The following is an 18,208-nucleotide window of genomic DNA, read 5'->3' as shown; positions in this document are numbered from 1 at the left end:
AAACCTGCCATCCCTTACTCCTCTCTCCATCTCACACCAATCAACATCTAACCCATGAACAAGCTTCATTAATTTTCTATTCTGTCTACACTCTTTCAAATACCACTCTGTGGTATTTGGGCTGGTCATCACTATTTCTTTTCTGGACCACTGCAAAGGCCTAAATGGTCTCCCCGAATCTATGCCTGCCCCCTATAATCCATCTCCCCTCATAGCCAGAGTGCCTTAAAGAGAGCGAGAGGGCCTAATTTGATTATACATTTATGCTGTACCAATTCGTGGTTGCAAACAAATAATTATGGTATGCTTCAGAGTTATAACATATAAAGGATGTGAAGAGTAGGAATAGCAGAAATTTTTAGCCTTTTTCCCACCCACAGAAATACAGAAATTAACTGGAAACAATGAAGAATGTAAGAAAATTATTTTTTGATAGTTCAAACTATTTTTCTTCAAACTTATAAAAGAGATCCACTGAACTTATTTAAAATAATTGTCCTATTTCCTACATGTAAAAACTTTCATTGGCTAGTAAAAGACCAGATGGATCAATCTGTATGAACAATTATAGAAGTGACTTAAATTTTTTTAAACCTACAAAAAATTTGAAGAATGCAAGGGAAAACGCCAAATGACTACTTTTAAATGACATGCCTGCATAAAAAAGTTCAAATGAAAACAAAACCAAAACCACAAGCCACACAAAAACAGCAGCTGTGTTTATGATTTTTCTCTGCTGAATGGCACTGACAGGTCTCTATTATGGAACTACTGGAGCAACTATTTTATATAATAAACAACAACCCACAGGGAACCCTCATATGTTCCCTAAGTATTACTAAGAAAGAAGCCTAGTTAGTATAGTAGACAGATCACTGGTTTTATTCCTTATTCTACAGTAGTATATTTATGGGTAATTAACTATTAAATACTCAAGACACACCCTTTTCATTAAGAGAATAAATGTGATTATGGTAATAAAACACTTGTTGATCCTGGAAGGCAGGCACGGGTTGACATTCTGGTAGACAGAATGACAGCCTTTTTATTTGTCACATGGTTATTTGTCTTCTCATGCCAGGTCTTATTCTGTACAAACCATTACCCCCGGGTTCACATAAAGTGTAGAAGTGGCAAATGGAACTAACATTTGTTTTTTGAGTATGTACCATGTACTTGGGTGGGCAGTAACTCTATTGAGGAAGATTTTACATATGAGAAAACTGAAGATCAGAAGTGAAGTCACTTGCCTCCAATACATGGATTTTGAATCCAGGTCTAGATTATTTTAAAGCCCATACTATAACCATGCTGTTATTTGGGTTTCAGTTATGGCCAGGCAATATTCACCAGTAGTGAATAAGAGAATGAGCTCTAATTTGAATCTACACTAGATTCAAATTTTGGCCACCTTAGCCACTAGTTGTATGGCCTTGGATAGTTTAGTTCATCTCATTGAATCTCATTTATCCCATTTGTTAAATTGGGATAATAATGGCATCTACTTCATTGAACTGTTGTGAAGATAGATGAGGTAATATATGAAAAATACATAAGCACAGAGATCAGCACACAGTAAGCACTTAATAAATGTTAAACATTAGTAATAAACTTATAAAGTATTACCAACATTATCTTTTCAAGCTTATTAGGAATTATACACTGCTGGCACCAGATGGGGTAAGAAAAGGTTTTCGGAATTTTTTTTTTTTTTAACCAAGAAGGCAAGTAAATAAGGAGCTTCATAAAGAAGTTATATTTCAAGTGCTAATACCTGAAGGTAGCAAGGCTCACACACAAGCCTGGAAGAGTAACGAGTGGCTCAGATGCCAGTGCTTTCCCAGCTGCTTCCAGTTCCCCAGATTCCCAGGATTCCTATTGAAATGTTATAGCTATCTACAGCTTAGGTGTCGGGAATCCCTTGTTATCTCTCTCTACCCTGTTTTTGTTGAGAAGTACCTGCTTAATGTCAGTCTCAAGGCTAAGTATGGTACAAAAACAAAGGTTAAAAAGATGCTTTCCCTTCTACAGTTAAGGGCCTCATAGTTTACTGGGGAATGACTTTAACAATGTGATAATTGTTACAAGATAGAATATGAACAATGGAAAAGCCTGAGGAGATTAGGGAAGGCTTCAGAGAGGTAAAGTTTCAGTTGAATATTATAGATTAAAAATTTCACAGAGAGGGTATGGCCTGAACGTAAGAGAGCCTACAGAAGGGTGTTCTAGATTGCCACAAGAGAGTGTGTATAAAGTCAGACCATGAAAGAACGCGGCCTGTTCCTAGCAATACAAGCTATTTTTATTACTTGAGTCTAAAGTGCATGGGAACAGGTGGAGTATGTGACAAAGAAGGAGAGGTGAAAGGTAGGTAGGGGCCAGATGTAAAAACATGTTAGAGTTTGAATTTTATGTTGTACACTGTTAGTAAAAAGAAGACTCTGGGCTGGGGGCTGTGGCTCACACCTGTAATCCCAGCACTTTGGGAGGCTGAGGCAGTAGGCTCGCTTGAGCTGAGGAGTTCCAGACCAGCCTGGACTCAAGACCCCATCTCTACAAAAAAAAAAAAAAAAAAAAAACAAAGTAGCCAGGTGTGGTGGTACATGCCTATGGTCCCAGGTACTCAGGAGGCTGAGGTGGGAAGATCTAAAGCCTGGGAGGTCAAGGCTGCAGCAAGCCATGATGGCGCCACTGCATTCCAGCCTGGGCAAGAGCGAGACCCTGTCTCCAAAAAAAAAAAAAAAAAGTCTCTTAAGTATTTCGAGCTAAAAATGACATGATGCTTTTAAAATGATTTTTAAATTCTCTCAGATTTCTTTAAAAATTGCTTTTCAAGTGTAGGTTATAATCAAATGAACATTAAAGTGTAAAAATTACATATTCTCAATTGTCTAGAGAAAAATCCCTAAAATTAAGAAATCAGAATATATAACATTTTAAATAAAAGGGCCTTTAGACTACAGAAAAAATTAAATACTGATAAAGAAGATGGAATTATTAAATTTAAAGCAATAGAGGGGGATAAATCACTATAAAATTATGCAATCCTAATGTAGTTTGGAGGTTTGAGGTCACAGAATTAAAAACGTATTTACTAAAAATAAAACACTTTAAGGGTCAAGAAACCAGTCTATTGAGGTTTTGAGTTCAGAATGCCAGGACTAAAGATTCATATGCATATCGACAAATCACTACTATCTGGAAGTCTTAAGAGTAAATAAATTGGTTTTGCTTATCCTAATTTTCTATGTATCGAAATAAGTTATTTCAGTTTGAAGACTGTTCAAAATAGAGCAGTCCTATTTTCTTAGAAGTGTGTGCAGGTGCACCATTCACAATTTACCTTTATGAAGAATTACAGTCCTCATCATAAGCACCAATTACTGGGCTATACTAAAACACAAACAGCAAAGCTCTTCAGGATTATTGAGAAATTTGGTGGAGAGTTGGGGGTACATTTTTGGTCCTAAAACCAACAACCCCAGGTTGCTGAATGCCTCCCATTTCTTTGTTTTCTAGCAGTCAATGGTCACTTCTGAGCGAAGGCCAACCTGCCTGATTATAGTAGCATCTCCTTCTTCTAGTCAGCACTGACATGTGACCACCATTTTACAAACTATAAACTAAAGGCCAACAGACCAAAAGATAATACAAGAGGCTCTGCTGTATGACCTTAGGAGCACAAAATATGTGACAACGGATGCCTCGATCATCAGAGATTTTTGTTTACTTCTTTCTTCTGGTGTTAAAATTACTGTTAAAAGTTACTGTGCTTAGGAAGGAAGTACTTAAACATCTTCAGAAAGCCTGAACCTGCGTTAACTTGTTGGTATGGACTGGGTCTGCATCAGCTGTCCAATTGGGTAGACAGTACTACCCAGCAGAAGTAACGATACCTTTAAGAACAACATAAGTAGCAGAAATAAAGAGTAAAAAACAGTATCAGATTCTCCGTTGTCATTTGACTTTTATACTGGAAAGTTTCTTAATTCATTGGGCAATTCACTATTTTGAACACTTGATGCGTACTCTTTTAGACCAAGAAGATAATGATATCTTGACAGCTTGATTTTCAATCCCTAAATTGAAAGCCTTTCTCTATTTACATTAGAATTCTGTTTCTAGATTTCATTATTTAAGGCAAGGATGGTCAAAGTAAGACCCACAGGCCAAATCCAACTCACCACTTGCTTTTGTAAATAAAGTTTTATTGGAACACAGGTAACAAACTGTGTTTATATAATGTCAATAATACTTCTGCACTGCAATAACAGAGTTGAGCAGATGCTATAGAGACCATATGGCCTGCAAAGCCTAAAATATTACTATCTGGCATTTTGCAGAAAAAAACTTTGCTGATCCCTGTAATGTATAAGAATTACCTGGTATCAACTGGATAAGTGCCCAGTGGCTAAGTTATCCCAAGCCCTGCCTCTGCAAACCACAGTCCTGCAGTGTCAACCTAAGTTCTTTAAGCCATTAAGTTAAAATCTTGAAATAGCAAAGTATCTCAGAAGTGATTTAAGTGGGTACTTTCATTGCTAGGAGCTTAGTACCTGATAGGAAACTTTTTGTGGAGTAATTCTGAAGTTATCCCTAAACATTGTTACTCTGAAATTATCTTGTTCATTCCCTCAGTTCTGCTTTCTCTATCTCATCACATACTTGAAAGCTGTTAGACTTTCCCCTGAGTCTTTTTCCGCCAATTCCTTCAACCATAATTCAGGCAAGATAGTTTACCATCTCATTTTTGCCATTACTGGATATGCCCTTTTGCTAATATTCATCTCAAAATGTGGCAATGAAAATCTTGTACAATATTCTGGAGTCAGTATTTCCAAGGCAGAGTACAGAAAACTATTACTTGACTATGGATTACCAGTCTCTATAAATAAAGCCTAAGACGTTTTCTGGCTTAATTACTTTAAAATATGCAAAAAGTGTATTTTATATATTTCAGTTCAGGTTTCAATTTCAAAAGTGTATTATGTTTAAAATACTTATGTTTTTAGGCCAGGCATGGTGGCTCATGCCTGTAATCCCAGCACTTTGGGAGGCCGAGGCGGGTGGATCACCTGAGGTCAAGAGTTTGAGAACAGCCTGGCCAACATGGTGAAACCCTGTCTCTACTAAAAATACAAAAATTAGCTGGGCACAGTGGTGGGTGCCTGTAATCCCAGCTACTTGGGAGGCTGAGGCAGGAGAATTGTTTGAACCTGGGAGGCGGAGGTTGCAGTGAGCCAAGACTGCGCCATTGCACTCTAGCCTGGGCAACAAAAGCGAAACTCCATGTCAAAACAAAACAAAACAAAAAAAACCACCAAATACTTATGTTTTTAAAACATTGATATTGTATCTGCATTAAAAAGTCATTAAAAATAAGAAAGAAAGTTATTTTGAAGCATACCTCAGCACAATGGCACAACTGGCAGCCCAATCAATGCAAACAGCCACAATTTGCTAAAATAAGCAGCTTCTATTTTCTAGTTATTTATGTTCCACAAATATAGAAGCTGTTTAAATGTTTGCTGAATGACCAACAGTTTGTAAAACAAGTTTTACCCATACTTTTAGATATATGTTGACAAAATGTTTTCCACTCTCATTCTTAGATAGAGCCAACAGGAAAAAAATAGTTTTGTGGCTAACTCAGTTACATCTCTTTATTTGCTCATGTTAGGGGTCAGGAAACTATACCCCAAAGTATGATGCTTTGACATGATGAGTTCTTTGAACTAAAAAAGTAGCAACAGAACCAAGGTCTGACATTCCCGTGTACCTCTGTCTCTCCATCCTCTTCTCTCCTCAAGTGAAGAAAGGGCTTTCTCTGAAGTTTCCCTTATCAAGAGGGAAGTTTCTCCAGAAGGAATGTAATTATGAATCCCATCTCTGGAATCTACATTAACTCCTATCACAGAAGAGGAGACTAGAGGTCTGCACACCCAAGACACCAGGCCCATACAGACTTTTCACCTAGTCTTCTGAGGGCTACTACCTGAGAGACTTTATCCACACAGCAAGACAATTTTTGTTTGCAGTGCAGTTCTTCCCCTCACCCTCCAGGAGCCTTAAGCCATATTTGTTTCTGTAGCTAAAAGTACTATGTAAGCTTCAGCCCTCTGGCCCTTATCTGAGTCTCATACTTTGTAGGACCCCTATGCATATGCATATGATACATTTACATACCTTTTCTCCTGTTAATCTGTCTACTGTCAAGTTTATTTCTCAGACCCAAATACTGAGCCTTCAGAGGAGAGAGAGAGATGGTTCCTTCACCCCCCTACAACTCATTAACTAGGAGGGAAAAAAAAAAAAAGCTTTTCTGATTTTTAAATTACCAAATGAATCTTTAGGCTGATTTGGAACAGAACAAAACTTCCCTCTTCATTTGCTACAGAAACAACATGATTCAAATCTGGGTTAATAATTCGATGGTCTTATTACTGCAGTTGAAACTTACTTTAAATATTTCTAGAGTCAGTTACTCCCTTTTTAAATGTTACCACAGCCTTTTATATGTATTTCTATAACCATACCTCAACATACTCATTAAAATTATCTATAGTTATGTTTGACCTCCTATTAGGCTATGAACTTTTTCAGGATAGGGTCTTTTAAGTGGGGGGTTGTGGGGGGGGTGTCACTACAATCCTAGAGCATAGAAGAGCAGGTAGAAAAACTAAATTGTTGAAATTACTACAGTGAAAATGTAACAAGCGCCTAAACAAAGAGAGACAGCAATAGAAATAGTAAGAAATGGATGGTTAAAGAAAAATCAAAAGCACTCAGAGACTCAAATTTGGATTTGAGGGATAAGAAGCATAATTTTAAACAAATTTCACTATAGTGGAGATGCATGGGAAGCAAGTATCCTTCAGTACAATTTTCTGGACCCCAGTTAGGGCCTCTAAAATTCTCTTCCTCTAAGAGTCACTGAGCTGTTTCTGGAGTGAGTCCAAAGGGACAGCTGTAATATATACTAGCTCTGGAAGGATGCATATTATCCATTTCTTTCAAAGTGCTGTCCTTCACCGACCTTTAAAAGCTGGCCATGAGAAAACAGATTTAACTCACACTTTTAGAGTGACCAAAAGACCTTTACAACTTCAGGGTGGAAAATCAAGTTCTCATCACTAGTATGCAAAAAATTTAAATTCCTTTAGTGAGGAACTGCAATTCATTTTCACTATTAAATTCATATTTATAGTGCTAAGAAACATGTTATAAAAATACATTTCAGAGACTTAATGAATTATGTAAGACAAAGGTTTCCTAATATGAGGCCCATGAATGGATTTAGAGAGGATCTGTGCTAACACATTTTTTTTTTAATGACAAATAATTAAGGCTTTGGTGAGTAATATTTATAGCAACGTAGACTTCTGATTATCAGTAAATGTGACCAAGGTGGGTTAAAAGAATCCAGTTTGAATGGCAAAATCAAATGGTAAAGAACCATTAATGAAGTACAGATTAATACTTGGTTCTTAGATTATTAAAGCATGAATTTTAAATTTCGTATTTTATAAAAAGAAACCATACCAGATTCTGAAACGTGTAGTCACTAATTTTCTCAATTTGATTTTTATTTTTTGATTTTTCCTTTTTTTTTTTTTTTTTTTGAGATGGAGTCTTGCTCTGTCACCCAGGCTGGAGTGCAGTGGCATGATCTCAGCTCACTGCAACCTGTTTACTGGGTTAGAGCAATTCTCCTGCCTCAGCCTCCCAAGCAGCTGGGACTACAAGTGTGTGCCCATGCCCAGCTAAATTTTTTGTATTTTTAGTAGAGACAGGGTTTTGTCATGTTGGCCAGGCTGGTCTCGAACTCCTGACATCAAGTGATCCGCCTATCTCATTCTCCCAAAGTGCTGGGATTACAGGTGTGAGCCACTGTGCCCGGCATACTTGAATTTTAAAAATTCAAATTTTAGTGTGCACAAGGACAAATTAAAGTTTCTTAAAATATAAGCTCAAAATGTGACTAAACATTAATAAAGGTGAAGGGAAGATACGATTATGAGAAAAGGCAAATGTACTTAATGTGGAAAATGATATATATTTCATATTATACCATTTAATAGGATACAAATGATTCCACAGTGATAGAGAGTTTTCTACTAAATATTTCTTTTCTTATTTAATTATTTTATTTCTTTCTTTCCTGGGAAGAAGGGAGTCAAGGCAGATTATCACAGTTTCACATAAAAGCAGCAGCAGGTAGTCAGAAGTAAACCGTCATCCTCAGTTCCAATGACCCTAAATCAGGTAACACTGAAAATTCTGTTTACGTTTTCACATCAAGAAGACTGTATTTGGCAAATGATGATTTCAAAATACAGAACTAAAAGAATGACTACTATTCCAAATGGAAAAAAATATATTAACATTTGCCTTTGGTTTTCTAGTAGTACAATACTTGGTCTCCAATTCTTTTATTCCTTTTTATTAACCAGCCCACCTTGTGACCAATGGCATGCACTGGTAAGACAGGTGGACAGAATTAGGGGTGTCTCCTGGCCAAAGAAAGGGACAAAAGCTAATCAAACCACAAAGAGAGCCTAACTAGTGACTTGAGCTTGTACACATCTTTTGCAACACCTGTAGCAAATGAATAACCAAGGAACCTGGAAACATTTTGGAAATCTCCAGATTTTTTTCAGCTATGGTATTATTTAATATACAGTAGCAAAGAGAACAATGTATATTAACAAATCTAATCCTAAGCAGAAATGGTCCAACCAGTATTTCATTTTAGTTGAGATCAGTGCACCATCATCCTCAATTCCACTGACCCTAGAGAGAACTCTCCAATTCTCAAGTCTTCCTTGTAGGCTCATTTGAAGGTAGTTTCCTTATTTGCAAAAGGTGAATAAGAACAGCTACTATCACAAAGTAATGTTATAATAATTAAATGAGGGTCGGGCATGGTGGCTCATGCCTATAAACCCAGCACTTTGGGAGGCTGAGGTGGGCGGATCACAAGGTCAGGAGATCGAGATCATCCTGGCCAACATGGTGAAACCCCGTCTCTACTAAAAATACAAAAAATTAGCTGGGCATGGTGGTGGGTGCCGGTAGTCCCAGCTACTCCGGAGGCTGAGGCAGGAGAATCGCTTGAACCCGGGAGATGGAGGTTGCAGTGAGCCGAGATCGTGCCACTGCACTCCACCCTAGGCGACAGAACAAGGCTCCATCCCAAAGAAAAACAAAGAGTTTAATGAGATAGTATACGTAAAGTCCTCAGCATAGTGCTTGGAACACAGAAATTCAATAAAGGATCCCTGTCTCTTTATCTACTGGATCAATGTTATCTAAATGCATGTGTCCAGAAAGGGAAACAGAACTTTACTGTTTTAGGCTTGTTGTAAAGAGATGGTAGATATTATCTAGTTAGAACTCCTACACTTAGTAAAACACTATTTGGTTCACTGAAGCAACACTTAAAGGAAATTTGGTATCATATAGAAGGTAATTTTTTAAATTAGAGAAAAAAAACCCACTTCCCTTATAAAATGACTATAAAGTAGCATCTTTTACATAAAGAGAGAAACAATCCTAAGGTATTTAAGTTTGGCAGCTGTATATCCATTTCAGGACCAACTGTATATACTGAAGACAGTGAAAATAGAGGTCTATACACCTGATTGCCTCAATGAAAATTTAACCAATGAGATCAATGAAGACATCAACCTAGCAAGGAATTGTGGTCTAATATAAAGGAAATGCAAAATACGGAAGGATTCTTGAAATGTTACTGCAATTTCCTGCTAAGCAAACGTTTCAGCTCCTGTGGAACTCAAAGAGAAAAGGTCCTGATGGTTTAACCTTTTACAACAAGTTTATAACCAAACCTATATTGATGATCCCTATATAGGGCTCATTTTTCTTTGTAATTCCCCTTTACAATGACTCACATCCCACATACTTCAGGAAGAAAATCCCTCTATGACTTGGAACTTCAAAGATGATGCTAACCACACACTGTTCCATTCTTGATTGATGGATTCATTTAAAAAAAAAAACTATAAAAGGGCTCTACTTTTCAACTTAAAGTCAATGTTAAAACCACCTCTTCTCCCTTTTTCTTCCAAAAGCCCAGGGCTTCACCAAAAGTAACTTCACTCTTTGTTGCCATAATGCAGCTAACGCCATTCCGGACTTGGCTGACATATAAAATAGCTGTTTCCTGGCTGCTTGTGATCTAAAGAAAATGAAACAAAAGGGTACATTATCCAGGGCCCAGCTTGTTGAGTTCATTAAGAGTTTAAGAATATCTAGATTAACATCTTAATTAAATTAAGAACATCTATGTCATATTGTGAAATATATATTTGGTATCTGTCCTCTCTCCTGGCACGCAACTCCTAAATTCCTTGGAATCTCCAAAGTGTTAAGTGTCTTTCTGTATGCTAATAAGTTGACTGGTGGCTGGCAGCCCCTAGGTTGCTTCAGGATGAGGGTTGGTTACCAGAAAAACCAAGGCAAGATTAAAGAATTGGGGCTTTTAGTCCCACCCCTACCTCCACCCCTCCCCTCCTCACCACCTCCTCAGAGGAGAGAGGGGCTGAAGGTTAAGCAGATCACCAATGGCCAATTATTTAATCAAACATGCTACTTAATGAAGTTTCCATAAAAATCCAAAAAGGACTGAGTTCGAAGACCTTCTGGATAGCTGAACAAGTGGAGGTTCCTGGAAGGTGGCGTGCCCACAGAGGGCACGGAAGCTCCACACCCCTTCCCACAAGCCCTGCCCTATGCATCTTCTTCATCTGTATCCTTTGTGATATTCTTTATAATCAACTGAAGAATGTATTTCCCTGAATTCTATGAGCTGCTCTAGCAAATTAATCAAACCCAAGGAGGGGGTCATGGGAACCCTGATTTATAGCTAGTCAGTCAGAAGCACAAGTAAAACCTGAGGCTTATGACTGTCTAAATGGATGGCAGTCTTGTGACTGAGCCCTCAACCTATGGGATCTGATGCTATCTCCAGGCAGATAGTATCAGAACTGAATTGAATTACAGGATACTCAACTGCTGTCTATTAAAGAATCTGCGGCAGAATCAACTGACTGGTTGTTGGTGGGGAGAAATCCCCATATACTTCTTGGCAACCAGTGGTCACAGAAGTCTCCTGTGTTGATTGTTGTGGTGTGAGAGCAGAGGAAAAATGGTTTATTTCTATACAATCTAGAAAAGGATAATATGAGCAATATGTCTTTCAAATCACTTGACCTGATCCTTTTAAAGATCTGTAAGAAGCTGAAGGCAAGATGTTTCTGTAAATCATCAGGGATTAGAACTTCTCCCCCTGAAGTTTATCAAATGGCTTCTCCTCTTTTGTTTTTATGTTTCTTTCTAGTATAGCTCAATGACTTAATAAGCCTTTCTGTGGCTCTGAATACCTCAACAGCTTTCTTTCAAGTCTTTCCATTACTATGGGTGAGAGTGGAAAACAGTTGCCACACGCTGTTCCCCCAGTGTTTCTTCATCAAAAATCAATGGCTATCTTATTTCCTTATATCATGGGGTGAGGACATAATTTAGTCACCACAGGGACTTGTATTCAAGTACTATCCCAGAAAGTGATACTCTTTAGTATTTAGATAAATTAAAACTTGCCTGCATCTCACTGATTAGCCCTATTGTCTTGAGAATGAAGAAGAGATGAGTCTTTCATACCAAACTTTTACAGTGCTGCCATCATAAAGTGAAACTTGGGTTAGCTACAGGTTTCTTGGTTCTATCTTCCTTAAACATAACAGTCGGTATCCACAGAGGTGAAAGAATCCCCACCAAAATGCCTACACAGAAGATTTTCAGTCTAGGCTGGTCCAATAAATAGAGCTATCAACGTTGGGGACACCAGCAGATACAATATATTCACCTAATTGCATCCACATATGTTTCACAGAAGGTCTTTTTTGCTCTGGACTATTACTTTCATTTTTGACCAATTCAACATTCCAAACTTAACAGATTTATCTGTACTGTCTGTCAGAAGGCCAAAGTGATCTGGAGGGGAGAGAACCAGGGACTAATGATAAAGCTTCATCATGGTCTACTGTCTTCTGTAGAGTTCTCTATTTCCTGAGACCAAGTGTCATAAAATTGTAGCTATGGTGTCTGTGACTATGATTACATACTCCCAGGCACAAATAATAAGCAAAGCAGATATTAATATATCACTGTCCTAACTGGCTGTTGCAAGGACAATATTTTCAAAATCAAATGACACGGTCTGGACTGTGCTGCTGTGATTGTGGTGGTGATAACTGCCAATACTGACGGGCTAAGGAGGAGGTGTAAATGGACTCCACCAATTTGCTTTGCAGCAGGAAAACAGCCTGCTGGTACGTGAATCCAGATTAAAAATATGGAGCACTTCTTGAATGTGTGTATCAATTTTGCACAGGGAGGGGCAATGCTCGTCTTGTCGTCCTTCTAATTTTAGTAGTATGTGCTGTGAAAATAGGCACTAGCCAATAATCTTCTACCAAAAATACTAGAAGGACCTTGCTTTTAGTTTCATTCCTGCCAAGACACAGGCCCTAATGGCTTCCATTACATAATTATGTATCAGTTAACACAGTGTCATAAAATATATTTTAGTTCACAAAGTATTTAATACACAACAAGGATTAGACACTGGAAAAAGTCTGGCTCTAGATGTACTGAGTATCCTTGTTTGCCATATAAATACTTAGGTCCCTGACATTTTTGTCTAGTTATTTATCTATCCTTGCTATTATCTTTTTGTCCACATCACAACCTCAGCCTATGTCCTTGAACTGATTTCCTTTCTTAGGAGCTACTATTGTAATCTCTTATTCTTTCGTCTAATACCATATTTATATATTACTGGTATTCTCACCAATAGAAATAAAGCACAGAATGTATAGTGCACTGAAATTTTATTGCACTTAAGGTGATCACTTAATGTCTATTCTTAACTTGCTCATTTCAAATGCCAAATTTATTGGTCAAAACAACTTTTTCCTGGCTCTACATAAATTAATCAGATAAACCCATAAACAGCTTCTTGCAAAAATAATACATTTTCTTCCAACTATACTCTAATGAATTTAAGATATTGTATTTTTTTAAGTGAATACACCCCAAGTCCATCTGCGATGTTACGACATTGGATGATATACAGTAGATGATATACATGATATACAGTAGAAATTTGATTTAAATAACAATGCTTTTTCAATGATAAAGACCAAACAGTAACTTTATATTCTGATGTAATTGCTTGCCATATGCCCCATTTTCTGGCAATAACAAAATATTCTAGTATTACGTTAGTAATAATGAAAATGTCCATTGCAAGCAATTATTGACCAACTTTAATAGTGATTTATCATCCTTCAGTATTTGATCTCTGGCAAAAGGGCTATTTCACAACAGGAAAGCTTGAAGTAATGCAAAATAACTTTGGCAAGCAAAGAAACTCAGATCTCCCAGAAGTGCAGTGAGAGCTTAATTTCAGCACAAGCGTCCCCTAGCTAAAATGTGAAGAGAAGTTCTATGAATGAAAGCAACAACAATGTGAAGTCATGTAAGCACAGATTTTTAAAAAATCCATCTTTTAGATAACACAATACAGCCAAGATACTTCAGAATCCATTCAACAGTGGAAAAGAAATATTAGTAAGTGGTCTTTATTTTCCCTTTCAAACATTTACTGTTTGTTTATACTTATGTACAGTTCAATGTACCAAGTATCTTGGAAATCATAATTACTATACCTTAAAAAGCAAGCAAGGAGAACAACAAACTGAAATGGGTATAACTGTGTAAAAGCAGCAACATACATGATCAGTGAGTAGAATATTACCTTTTTTTTTTTTTTTTTTTTGAGACAGGGTCTCTCTCAGGAGTACAGTGTTATGATCATGGCTCACTACAGCCTCAACCCCCTCCCCACCCCAGCCCCAGACTCAAGCAATTCTCCTGCCTCAGCTTCACGAGTAGGTGGGAGCTAGGACTACCTGTGTGTGCTATCATGCCCAACTAATTTTTTTTTTTTTTTTTTAAATGCAGAGATGGGGTCTCGCCATGTTGCCCGGGCTGATCTTGAACTCCTGGGCTCTAATGATCCTTCTGCCTCTGACTTTCAAAGTGCTGGGATTAGAGGCGTGAGCCACAGCACCCAGCCAATATGGCCACTCTTATTTACTGATGCTCTGTATGACATTAGTTAACCATCCAAGGCATACAGTTAAACAATAAATTACTTACAATGATTTAATAAATTAAAATGCTTCTTTTATAAAATTTATCAACTGACAAAAACTTTTAAACTGGCTATTTAACATAAGTCATTAATGCTTTTTCAATGATAAAAAGCTTTTTTTTGGACACAAAATTGGACATTTTGTATATATGTCCAATAATTATAATTAGAGATAAATATGTGATGGAGTATCCTGACACGGTAAAAATTCAGAGTGAGAGCATCTAGTACTATGGTATATAAAGAAGACATTCAAACCTCTATTTCTTAAATTACAAGACTTTAAAAGTTAAAATAAAACTAGAATATAACCTTTCAACTTCATCATCTAGCTGATATGCTCTATTTGATAGCTGCTTTATGGTCTATGTGACTATAATTTAGTAGACTTAAACTAATTTTGAGGAACATAAGAAAAAAAGGCAGAGAAAATATGTTCAATTATCTCCACTGTCAATATGGGAAGTTAGAAATTTAACTTCTGACACAAACCCCTCAAAATAACAAAGTATTAAAAAAATAACATTATGGGTCCTATTTCTATTGCATAATTCACAGAATTATAACAATTAGCTAATTTGTTTAAAAAATCTACCTTCCCATCTAGAATCAGCTAATTAAGATGTGCTTGGCTTCTTTGTTACAACTGGGTTGATAATACTAGTGTTCTTGCCCATCACTAGTCTACTCATGATAGTATCATCAGCACTAAGATCCAAATAACAGTGCCGTATTTATGACTGCATTTTAGTTTCCACAAAAGCAAAATTCTGAGAACAGCATGAGTCATTATCCCTAGGGTAAAAAAAAAAAAATAATAATGTTTCTTTGGTCAGAATATGAAACTTATTGCTGATACCAGTAATTTAGTCTAGAAATTCCTTTTCTGAATAAAAGGAACAGAATGTTTCTCTATTCACATACTCCAAAACTAACAGAACTGTCCATCTGTCTGCTTTTACTACTCTCCATATCTGGTGTGTGGTGACAGAGAAACAACCTTTAATCTAGCTATTTTCAGTGCTGCTCTTTTGTTCTTCTGTTCTCTCAGTTTGTCTTTTTGCCAGGACAAAACACACAAATACACACACATATAGAGACACACACACAATCTCTGACCTTTCTCTTCCTAGTAGGGCATTTATGACAAAATCATGCAATAATACACAGAGAACATTCTAAACATGGATATGTATATCCATGTTAAATGTTAAAAAGTTCTCAGGTTCACATTTTATATTTCATCTTAAAACATCTTCATAATTAAAAAGTAAAAGTTACAAAGGTAAAGAAATACTGATGTTATTATTTAATTAAAGTGTGTTCCCCCAAATTTCCTTAATAGAATGTTGAAATGATCTCTGTTGTTTCTATGGCCTCCTTTAATGGTTTCATTTGTTGATACCTCTTACTCTGCTCATTATTCAAATGTGGAATGCATTCTTCACGACATCACCACTTTCTCAATCTCCAAGGTTAAAACCTTTGGTGCTTTCAACTCCTCTCTTGCATGACATCACTTCCACCCCTTAAATCACCCTCAAATTCATCACTTTTTTTTTTTCAATCTTCTCTATCACTACTAGACCCTAAAAGAGTTCTCATATGCAGGACTGATCTCTAATTCACAAGCATTCATTAAGCAATTACCATCTATAAGACACTAGCAGCTGAAGCAAAGGGATGGGTGATGAAAAGGAAACGGGGAGAAAAACATTCATACAAGTATATAAATGAAGTTGAAAGACCTTATTATCTAACAATTACAAGGCAGAATGTGCTAATTTTAGGAGAAAGCGAGCCTGTGTGTCCGTTTAGGGGAGGCTTAATGAATGAAAAAGATTTCTGACAGGTACAGAATGAGAGAGTGCAACAGGTTAAGTGGACAGTATGAACTAAGGCAAGAGACCCTGAAAGCACAAAGCAACCAATTTTTCCCCTACCCACTTAATTATCCACAGTGTCACTAGAATTGGCTATCTAAAACATATATCTAATTACACCATTACTCAATTAAGACAATATTGTGAATCTCTAGTAACTATACAATACAGCCCTGACTCAAAGCCTCAACCATTACAACTGTGCTCTGTCCTTATTTTTCCCCACACTCCAAGCTCTAATCTTACTAGATCAATCTTTACCCTTTACAATTTTTTTTTGCCTTTGTAAATATGGTCCACGATCTTTTACCTCATATTCACATTTATTGCCATTTTAATCATACTCATCCTTTAAATTCAGCCCAAGTATCTTCTGTAAAGTCCCTTCACAGTCTTATTAAACTTGGCTTATCATTCCAGATAAACTTTTGAATATTTTGCTAAATTCAAAAACAAAAATCAAGGCAAAACTTCTTGGTATTTTGAGAACAGGGAGAACTGACATCTTTACAAGATGTTTTTCCTATCCAAGTATGCATTTTCACTTACCTATTTTTCAATGTTTCTCAGTAATTTTTCAAATTGAACTATAATTAACATACAATGAACTCTGCACATCTTAAGCATTAAGTTTGATGACTTTTGACAACTTTTTACACCCATGTAACCACTGCACAAAACAAGACATATAATATACATTTCTATTATCCTAGAACATTCTGTCATGCTCTTTTCCAATTACTTTATCTCTCTGCCCCCAGGCAATCACATTTTGGTTTCTGAAATTATAGATTAGTTTTGCTGATTCTTAACTTTACATAAATTGAATCTCAGTGTATAGTTTTGTATTTGGCTTCTTTTGGTTAACATACTGTCAGGTACAGAATGAGAAGAGCACACCAGGTTGGGATTCATCTATGTTTCAATGTATTAGCGGTTAGTTCTTTTTAGGTAGTATTCCAAAATATACTACAGCTTGTTTATACAATTTCCAGTTGTTGAACATGTGGGCTGTTTCCAGCATTGGCTTTAAAAATTCCTACATCAATTTTTGTTATACTTAGCAAAATGTTAGGTTGTAAACTTGCAGAAAAGAGTTTATTCTTAAACGCTTATCCTTTAAAAAGCCTGTTTGCAAGGCTGGTTTGGTGTCTGGGAACTTGGATCTTGGATTTTGGGAGGATTCCTACCCTGATTTCCATCTGATAAGACTAGCTCCATGTGTCTAAAGTGTTTATGATAACAATATGCTTTCTGCTTAATACCTGCTTTCCTTTGGGAGTCTGGAATTTGGGTGTGCACTGAGCAGAGGGTATGATCAGACACTGGTAAAAGTCCTGAGCACTCAGTCTCTAGCAAACTTCCCTGGCTGATTAGATTTCACAAGTATTGTCACAACTCTTTGCTGGGGAAATTAAGTGTGTCTTGTGAGACTCTATGGAAGAGGACTGTTGGAAGTCTGTACCTGGTCTCCCCTGGATTTTGCTCCATTCACCTTTTCCCTTTGCTAACTCTGTGTTTTCACTGTAATAAGTGATAGAGCCATGAGGACGACATCATGCTGGGTTATGTGAGTTGTCCTAGCAAACCATGAAACCTAGGGATAATTCTGGGAACCTCCTGACATATAAGGTAAATGTTATGTTTAACTTTATAAGAAATAGTTCTTATATTCCCACCAGTAATAAGTTAGAGTTCCAGTTGGTCTATATCATAACTATTCAGTAGTATCAGTCACTTTTATTTCAGCTATTCTAGTGGGGTTACCTCATGATGGTTTGAATTTGTAGTGGTATCTTACCATGGTTTTAATTTGCATTTACTGATGACTAATAATGATGGTGGAAATCTTTTCGTGTGCTTATTGGCCATTTGTGTATCTTCCGTGAAAGGTCTGCTCGAGTCTTTTGCCCGTTTTTATATTAAGTAGTTCATAATTTTTAAAATGTTAATTTCTGAGGATTTTTTTTTATTTTTAGAGACAAGGTCTCACTTTGTCACCCAGGCTGGAGTGCAGTGGCGTGATCATAGCTTACTACAGCCTCAACTTCCTGAATAGCTAGGACTATAGGCACATGCCTCC

The 18,208-nt window shown here is 36.8% G+C and overlaps 1 protein-coding gene across 4 annotated transcripts in view; it reads right to left on the bottom strand.

Annotated features, from left to right (window-relative positions):
* The window catches only part of LOC105489973 (phosphatidylinositol-4,5-bisphosphate 3-kinase catalytic subunit alpha), an 87,964-nt gene that overhangs the window by 39,793 nt on the left and 29,963 nt on the right, over positions 1 to 18,208 (bottom strand). Inside the window, exon 1 of one of the 4 annotated variants that reach the window (XM_011755150.3) lies at positions 10,070 to 10,514. The exons of the other annotated variants lie outside the window; for them this stretch is intronic. The gene's annotated coding sequence lies outside the window, so the exon portion shown is untranslated. Of the gene's footprint in view, positions 1 to 10,069; positions 10,515 to 18,208 lie in introns of those variants that run through there. 4 annotated transcript variants of the gene reach the window in all.

Source organism: Macaca nemestrina, chromosome 2, assembly GCF_043159975.1.
Source record: "Macaca nemestrina isolate mMacNem1 chromosome 2, mMacNem.hap1, whole genome shotgun sequence".
Taxonomy (NCBI): Eukaryota; Metazoa; Chordata; class Mammalia; order Primates; family Cercopithecidae; genus Macaca; species Macaca nemestrina.
Note: the sequence above shows the minus strand (reverse complement) of the source record. Positions and strands in the feature narration are given on the sequence as shown.